This window comes from Manacus candei, unplaced genomic scaffold, assembly GCF_025592945.1.
Source record: "Manacus candei isolate 608988 ecotype Guabito, Panama unplaced genomic scaffold, ASM2559294v1 h1tg000011l, whole genome shotgun sequence".
Lineage (NCBI taxonomy): Eukaryota > Metazoa > Chordata > Aves > Passeriformes > Pipridae > Manacus > Manacus candei.
This window is the reverse complement of record NW_026138059.1, coordinates 11,029,326-11,038,221: the sequence shown is the minus strand read 5'-3', so window position 1 is coordinate 11,038,221 and position 8,896 is coordinate 11,029,326. Positions and strand designations below refer to the sequence as shown.

The window sequence follows — 8,896 nt, the reverse complement described above, 5'->3', positions numbered from 1 at the left end:
GGCAGACTTATGGGAATTCAGAATGACTAGTTGATTTTTTTGGAAGGTCATTTTGTGTCCAGACTGCATCTTACTGTGAGCCTAAATTTTACATGTTACCATTATTGTTATATTCCCTTCTCTGGAATCACCAGTCTGAATATGCTTTCAAAAGCCATCTGTAGACCATATAGGCAGTCAACATGCTTTCTACATGGCCCAGATCTGTTCTTTATCAGCTGCAAACAGTGGAAATAAAAGTGATTGAATAGCATGCACTTATCTTTGCAGCCAAAACACTAAACTACTGCCTGCACATAGTGCGTATATTCAGACTTTAAGGTACAAGCACAAATATGACAGATGAAAACTTTCCATGCTCCTTGTTGTCATATGTTCAAAGGATAAAAATCTAGACAGAATCAATCATCTTTTATAAAATCCAAGTATTAATTTGAGTGGGATTAATTAGTTGCCTACCTTTGATGAGAAATGAGTTATCTACCTCCTCTCATATTTAAGGTGAAAGATTTACTGCTCAATGTTAATGGCATTTTAAAAGTTTCTTTCTCTTTTAATCTGTGGTACAAATTTCATATAGATATCTCTGCAACAGAAAACCTCTCTGCAAGCTGATTCTGACATATAAGGTGAAGCAAGATCATTTTTCCATAAATTGTAGGAGTTGACAGTAAGCTGATTATGATGCTTTGCTGCTGAGCTCAATTAATAAATTTGGACTATGGATTTAAAATATCAACATCTGATGTAAAGGCTAATAAATTATATTATTAGTAGTACCTCTGACTATAAAATCTCCATTTCCATCTCTCTTAAAAGCAAACAAACTAATATATATTGTAATTTGGTGTGCTGACCCAATACAGGCATGCTGATTACCACACAGTAAAGAATATATGTATCATAAATACTATCATTGGTTTAAAACAGCTGTAGTATATTTAAACTATGTATTAATGGCAAAGACGCTTTCTAGAAATAATTTAGTAAGTTCTGCTAAATGGAAGAAAAAATGTCTGCCCTTTCCAGTGCAATTTGATGAATGATACTCGTTATTCTCACTGTCCATGACATTGGCAGAAGTAGTACAGCTACCACGTATTGAAAGTATAAAATACTCATTATGGAAGTATTCTTCTTTGCTAGAAGTTAATGTAAATGAGAAAGCTGAAGCTTCTGAAAACTTTTCTGTCAAGGAGATAAGCATACAACAGTTTTGCCTCACATCTTTCTGGATTTGGGAGGTTCTAACATCACCAGTAGTCTGTTGGTACCTCTAGTTTATCAGCTAGTGCCATGACAAATTCAAAAGAAAATGCTTAATGAGAGCTTCATGGACGACCCCAAGTCTCCTGAGGCTTACGCAGAACAATTCTAATCTTTCATAGCAAGATTTAGTGAACTGCAATGATCTATGCATTCCTAGAGCATAATGATTTAGTGTACAACTTAGAAATCAAAACAAAGCATTGTTATGGGTAAAAATGTGATAGACAGAATTTTATCAAGAAATATTTACCAGAATCCAAATGCATTTCAGGATCTTGAGTGCTAATTTTCTATTGAGAATTCACTTTCCCATAATAATATTTTGAAGTTCATCAACCCTGCAGGGAAAAGCTTTCCTTACATAATTTTATATTTACAAACAATAAAAATAGTAGTTTTTCTCAGTCTGCATCTTTTTATTACTTTAAGTTTAAATCTTGTAAAAAAATGACATTTTCTTTATACATAATTTTATTTAATTGGAAAATTTTATAATGTTATATATGGGATGAAAATACTGCACACTAAAAATACTTTCAACATTCTTTATGGTGTACAGCTGGACTCTTGTGCATATAATATTTTATTAAGAACTAAAAATATTGATTTATACATGGCAGTTTTGTTCATAATAGCCATACTGTAATTTCTGAAATACTCTACCTAGTATATATTATTACTTAGGGAAATATTGCAATGCTGAACTTGCTCAGGGAGTGTGATTTCAATGGAATTATATGGGTCTGTGTTAGCTCTGGGTCTCCTGTCATACTCTCTCACTTCTCCACCTTCATGGTCTCTCTTCCTGACAGGTATTCGGTAAAGACACATCCAAACTCAACTACATGTTTCTAAAATACAAAAAAATCAAATGTTGAAAGAGGAAATGGATGGAGTATAAGTCTAGTGTGTAGCTGAAAATCCAAATGGAAAAAACAACTTATTGATTGCTGAGAAAAAAAAAAAAAAGCTTTGTATGATTAGTTTTTACTTGGAAAGAAAAATAAAAAGGAGTTTTTATATATCCTTACAATGCAAGGCTAATGGAAATTCAAAACCAAAGATATTTAAAATGCAAATTACACTTGGGTCCAAAAGGCCTCAGATCATGACAAAGTTTGGTATAGAAGAGATACGTGGATGTCAACCAATTACCATCTTGCTGAAATCAAAGATATAAGTAAAACCCTCAAGTAATACACACCATGGAAATTTACATCTTCTCCCTCTCTTTTACAAACTATTCGTTCCAATTCAAGTACATACAAAAATACATTTACCCCTGCATAACCCACTACATAGTTGAAACGGACAACAAATTCTTCTTCTCCAGCATAACTTGCTGAAGTTTCAGCAAGTATAACTTGCTGAAAGGTGAGTCAGAGCTAGATAGCTGGCTTAAATTAGGAGCAATCATTTTAAGAAAGGACAAGCAAATTCTCATAAGTATTAATCAGCCTCAGAGCTCATCAGGTGCTTTTTGAATGTTAGCTGGGAGACTGACTATAGCCATCCAGAGGGCTGTGGTCAAGCAGAGAGATTCAGAGAAAATGTTACACCTGAGTAAGCCTGTTAGCACAAGAGAAGCTTAAAGTATTACAGATGAAAAGAAACCTAGTTTGAAAAAACTCTGATTGGTAACAGAAATCAAGCAACTTCAATTAGACTTGCCCTCAAGGAGATGTCTGGAGCTGCAATGTGGGTACAAATTGTATTGCATTGAAAAAATACAGAAACTGTCTCTTTCAGAACCACAAAAATCTACTTTGAACGAACAATAGGCCTACTAGCATATCAAGTGGAACAAATTAAAATTGTCAACATCAGACCAACTGTTTTAAATTGGTAACTTAACATGACCCTAAGGCGGAATAGAAATTAGATGTTCGGATAATGTTCAGAAAACTGAAGGCAGAGATCGGCAGCGTGCCCTAGGAAACAGCAAAGTTGTAACATGCAGAGCCCTTCAATGAAGTGTTGGCCCATCCACACAAAACACAGCTTTAGAAACGTTTATAGGCTGTGCAATAACCTCTGTCAGAATCATCATCCAAGGAAAATAAGTCATTAGCAATGACCAATCATCAGACGAGTGGTTTATCACTAGTCTTCTAAATAATCAGTCATGTTAGTTATGAAAAGTTCATTAAAAACATTATGGAATCAATATATAATCTCTACTGTAATGCAATGTATAATCATTAAGAGCATGAAAGGTCTAGTAACATACACCCCTGCTGTCTCCCTAGTGCTGCTACTTGGTCAAAAAAAATATGTATGTGTATGTATATATATATATAAATTTAAGCAAATTAAACTCCTGTTCCTGGCATACTTTTTAAAATTCAATTGAAAAATTGACAAAATTGATAAATGGATAAGAAAATTCTAACTTCCAAAATATTCCCCATATGCACAGCAACCAGTCATAACCAATGAAATATAAGATTCCACAAGAATTTAGGAATCAAAATGTTAAGAAGTGTTGTACCTAGCCTTCAGGTATCCCAGTGCAGGACAACTAGGCACACAAAAAGCAGTATATCAAGCACAGAGCAGCCTAAAGGGAAGTCCTGAAGAAAGGGTTTGCACTGTGTTAGTGCTTCAGCAGTACCAGGCAACACAGTCTTCCATTTGGGATTTGGACCTAAGAAAGTTCTTAGTGCTTCTTTCCTTCTACCCTCAAAACAAACCAATCAAACCAATTCTTTCAGGGTACAGCTTTTTATAGGAGGATTTCACTAAGACAAGACTCAGGTCTCTACAAATACTTACTGAGGACACAGTGGGAAGATGCAGACTCCAACAGATTCAAGCTTGTCCCAGGAGCTCCCTTGTCCCACCACAGCTAAGGTGCTGCCACATAACTGTAATGTTCTGTACTAAGTACTTGTCAAAGATAAATGGTGAGGATTTTAGAGAGAAGCTGGATGAGAGTTTGAGAATCATGGGTTTGTTGTTGGGTGTTTCCATTCAGTCTAAATCCCCCATCAGACGCCATGGCCTTTTTCTAATCTTTGAATGATCAGCTTTAGGATGGCTTACAAAAGCTACTTTGTTCATTCAAAATCAAGGAAAAGAAAGCATGGTTCTGCAGCACATTTAATGCTGGCCAGATAAATGTTATAATGTGGTATTATGTTGAACTGATATGCTTGACTGGTTGCTTGCTGACCGGACCACGATGGGCTGGGACTTCAGTCTGTGACCTTTCAGGGGTGAAAGTTGTTCCACAGCACTGACATTTACCCAGGCTTTGAGAGTTTCTGCCTTCTGATACAGTGACTGCTTTATGAGAAGTCTTGGCATATTCCACGGTTAAAAAAAAAAGAGAAGAGGGCAGTGTAAAAGGGACTTCAGCAGCCTTGGTTACCAGGGTAAGGAAAGGAGAATGTAAGAAATCTAGAAATGTAAGCTTACTATTATCCCCAGGGAGAAGCAGCTCACCAAAACTCCATTAATTTTACAGCTGCGGCTTAAACTGAGTGGGTTTTATTGCACAGATGAACACTGGCTGTTCCCTGCTAGGTCTGCCCTAGTTTCACATAATTCAATTACTACCTCCAAACTTCTGTTTGTCAATGTTCCTGGCTGCAGATATTTCTTCCTGTTCTTCCATTAGTTTGTCTTTAACAATTATCTGCAGATGATAAAACCTGACGATCTTGAAATATATTTAGAAAACTGCAAAATATACATGGCTCTGACCAAAAGTCCTTGCAATATAACAGATAATACTTATCACTAAAAAAGCAGGCAGCAGAGCAGGCAGCTTTCACATGCACTAATAATATCATACTGTGAAAGCTGTAGAGAGGATGCTGTTGCACTGACAGATAATTTTGTCAATAATATTGCTTTTCGGTTATCGTTTTTACCCAGGTAAATAGTTATTTGATACCATTAGGGCACTTTCTTGGATCCAAGCTTTACAATTAAAGCAAAATTAGTGTCATTGGTATTATGATAGAATAGAATGTAAAACAGAAAAATATGCAAATCAAGGGAAAGTATATTGCCTTAGCTTGTGCTGTGCATTCAAGATGATTTACAGCATTTTACTGAATTAAAAGAGCCAGCAGCAATGGAAGGATTATTCAGGGTGGGATAACTTCCTAGCGGGGCAGAAAAAAATGTAGTAGTTCCCATGTTGCCCTCAACCCTATAGCCAGAGTAAGGAAGGAAAGGGAAAAAAAGGAACTGTGATTCAGCAAGACACTGACATCCCATCTGCCATCACAGCCATTCGGGATCTCTCACAGCAGCAGTTATAGTATTGTAACTTGTGCCACCAGTCTGGTCTGATACACAGCTGGCCCAGGGTCGTGGTACTGGCATCTAAAGTAATTTACAACATCTGTGCACATCCCCCAAGTCACACCGTGTGCCTCGCGGCTGCAGTGAAGAGTTGGATCATTAACTTTAGAGGCGTTTAACTTATGCTTGCATTATGACTGCTGCCTAATGGCATCCTACTCCTCTGTTCCCAGGTTGCCATGACAAACTAAAAATCTTGATGCAACCAGAAGTTAGTAAATCAGATGAGTTCCATGAGAATTTAGGGGATAGTAGCTCTGCCTCCAATATCTTAACAGATAATCATTTTCATGGCCACTTGACAGTGGCAACAGTTATGACTTCTGCATACTGCCTCATTAACATTTCTGGGATTTAGCACTTTGGAAAGATGCAGCTGTTCTTTGATTCATGAACACTGCAGCAGTGCACAGAGGATACACATGGCCAAATATTCATTAGCCTGGATTTAGGCACCTGTGCCTTATTCTCATCATTGTTTGGAACCTTTAACACATCTCTTTGGAATCATGAGAGTGTTACTACTCATATTCTGATAAGAAATCAGCTCCTTTTTCTCCTCTTCGTCTTCACCCTAAAACTAAAAGAACATTTGTTTCATGAAGTTGTAAATGATCATTTTAGATGTTGCTAAGTTGGGATTTTTTTACCTGTAAATATGAATTAAACAACCTGATTTATGCACCATTAATGAGCACATCCAGAACTAAGTATGTCCTAGATCCTAGTTTTCTCCTCTAAACAGTAAATGATGAAGATCAATGTGAATTGAATTCAGGATAATCTTCATTTTTATAAAAGTACTTCTAGAATATATTATTTAATTCAAAAACTATGAAAAATAATGGCTTGTATTTCTCTTGTCAGGAGCAGAGATATTATATGACAATTATGCTAACAAGCATATAAAATTTTGCTTTAGAGTAGCAAGCTACAACAATGAAAAGGACAGCACATTTGGTTGCATAAAAAAGTTTATTTATGTGTTTACAGCTAAAGATAACAGTTCTGTCATGAGAATCTTACATTGCATTATTGTGTATTGCGGTAAGTAGGCTAATACGCGACTATGATCAAGAAGGCTTCTGGCACAGATAAGTGCATTACTGTGCCTGGAAATCAGACTCCTCTATGAAGAAAAATTTGGGGCTTGGTTTTAAGCAGGTTCTTTTCTGATAAATCTTGATCCTCACACCATTTTAATTACAAGTGAAGTAAAATTTATCTCACTGTTTTCATACATTATTAGCTATCAGTCTTCAGGTTTATGACAAAATTATAACCCAGGGATGCTCACCTCACACCCAGTGAGGTTTCCTGCAGCCCATCAGAAAAAAAATCCAGTGTACAGCTGATTTCAGAACCCTTTTCTCTTCAGCCAGTTCAGCAGCTACCAAGAAGCAGGGGTTAATTCTAACAAATTGATTTGCTTCTGTTGTGTCATGAGGGAAGGATCAAAAGGAAAAATGGTGATGAGGAGCAGGTCGCAGTTGTAACAAGGGCAGTTCATGTAGCCAGAGGAGATCTTTCCCTACTCCATGATAATTCCAAGGAAAGAGGCTCCATAGCAAATAGCTTGCCAGTTTGCTCCAGTGACAGCAGCCCACTCCTGGACATTTTTCTTTGGGTACGTCTGAGGAGACCGCACTTGTGAATGATGTGGTTGAAGAGGACAGAATAAGCCCAGTTCTCCTGGGAAGTGTTAAATGCACTTGAGTTCCCCCTGCCCCTGAAGGGTAAATTTTCCTATTTGCTCCTTTTTCATTTTTCTAACCTTTTCTAGTTCAGGTTCTTAAGCTTTTCTGCACAATCATCACCAGATTAGAATTGCATTCTTATGTTTTAAATTAAAACTGGCATACTCACATCAGTCTAGGACTTAGAGCTTAAATTATGAGGTGATGCAGTAGAAATTCCAGCCACTGTCAACATTACATCTTATTGATGGATCTAGGGCTCTTTATACATCTTCTAGCACCATTTAGCTATTCTTTTTAGCAGGAATGTAAATTTTATTGTAATTAAAAATACGAACATTTGCATTTTTCATATGACTGTCAGGCAGTTTTTATCTGTCCTGTATCACAAACACCACTTTTAAGATAAACCATCCTACTACTGAAACAAATGCAAACTGAAATGCAAAATGATTTAATGAGACACACTACTGTAAACTCTCTCTTATTCTCATCAGCCTTTTTCATTATCAAAGGAGTGTAATATCAAATTAGTTTAAATTCTTGACTCACAAGAGAATTCAAAGAGTTTACAAATTAAGATTCACCTGCAAGAGTATTTTAGTGCCAGGATTAAATGTGAACTACCAGCTGATTGATAAGCAGAATTAAGACAAGTGAATAAAGTCCTTGGGGACCAAATCTTCTCAGTTCCCAAGAACGTGTCACTTAGTATAACCCCATTTATTTTAATAATATGACAAGTCTGGGACTCAAAATTTCAGCCTGGTGATATACAAGGAGTTGCACCCAGCTCAAGGTCTTTAATGATCCCCATCTCTGAATGCAAAGACAGCTGTATTTGTCATACATCTTTTACAGTAAGAAAAGCTTCTTCTCACCCCCCCAGTAAGGGAAGAGATCTCTCACCGAAACATCTAGCTGAACTTCCCCTTTCAGTTAATTCTCATTGCTGTTGAGTTGTACACCCTTCATCATGACAGGGTCTCATTCTTTTGTTCAAGATCTTGTCCCTAAATCTGTGAGCTGAAGAAAGAATAAAAGTTTCACTTAATATGACAAGATTATATGGGACTACTGCAATAACTTTGTAGAATTTTAAGGCAGAAAGAAAATAATTGACCAGCCTGACCAAAAAAACAACCACTGCCTCACCCCCTAGAAAAAACACCCAACCAAATAAAAAACAAAACAAACCCACAAATGAAGTTGAGCAGCAAGTGTTAAATAACTTGTAATTTAACTAAACTGTATCTATTCAGAAAGACACTCTCTCTCAATTGCTATTGAAAGCTATGTCCCATATGTTAATTGATTCTCACTGTTGAAAGTTAGTTACTTGCTTCCAATTTGAATTCTGCTAGACTCAAGGAGGGTTATTTCCTACTAATACCTGGGGTTGAATGCTTATCAGTTAGTCATTTTTCAAGCAACAGAAGAATGACGGGACTTTAGTACTACCCTTATTTTCATACATTGCTTTTTTCACATGCTTTCATGCATAGTGCATCATACAAGACACAGAATCATGTATTTGTCTCTAGAGGTATATGTGCTTTAGCCCATATGAAAAACCTGTCTCTCTAGGGAAGGATATCTCTGAGAGAAACCAA

The 8,896-nt window shown here is 36.5% G+C and overlaps 1 protein-coding gene across 1 annotated transcript in view; it reads right to left on the bottom strand.

Moving 5' to 3' along the window:
- Positions 1-2,197: 2,197 nt before the first annotated feature.
- The window catches only part of KBTBD11 (kelch repeat and BTB domain containing 11), a 153,649-nt gene continuing 146,950 nt past the window's right edge, over positions 2,198-8,896 (bottom strand). Inside the window, exon 4 of the transcript XR_007902870.1 lies at positions 2,198-2,208. The gene's annotated coding sequence lies outside the window, so the exon portion shown is untranslated. The remainder of the gene's footprint in view (positions 2,209-8,896) is intronic.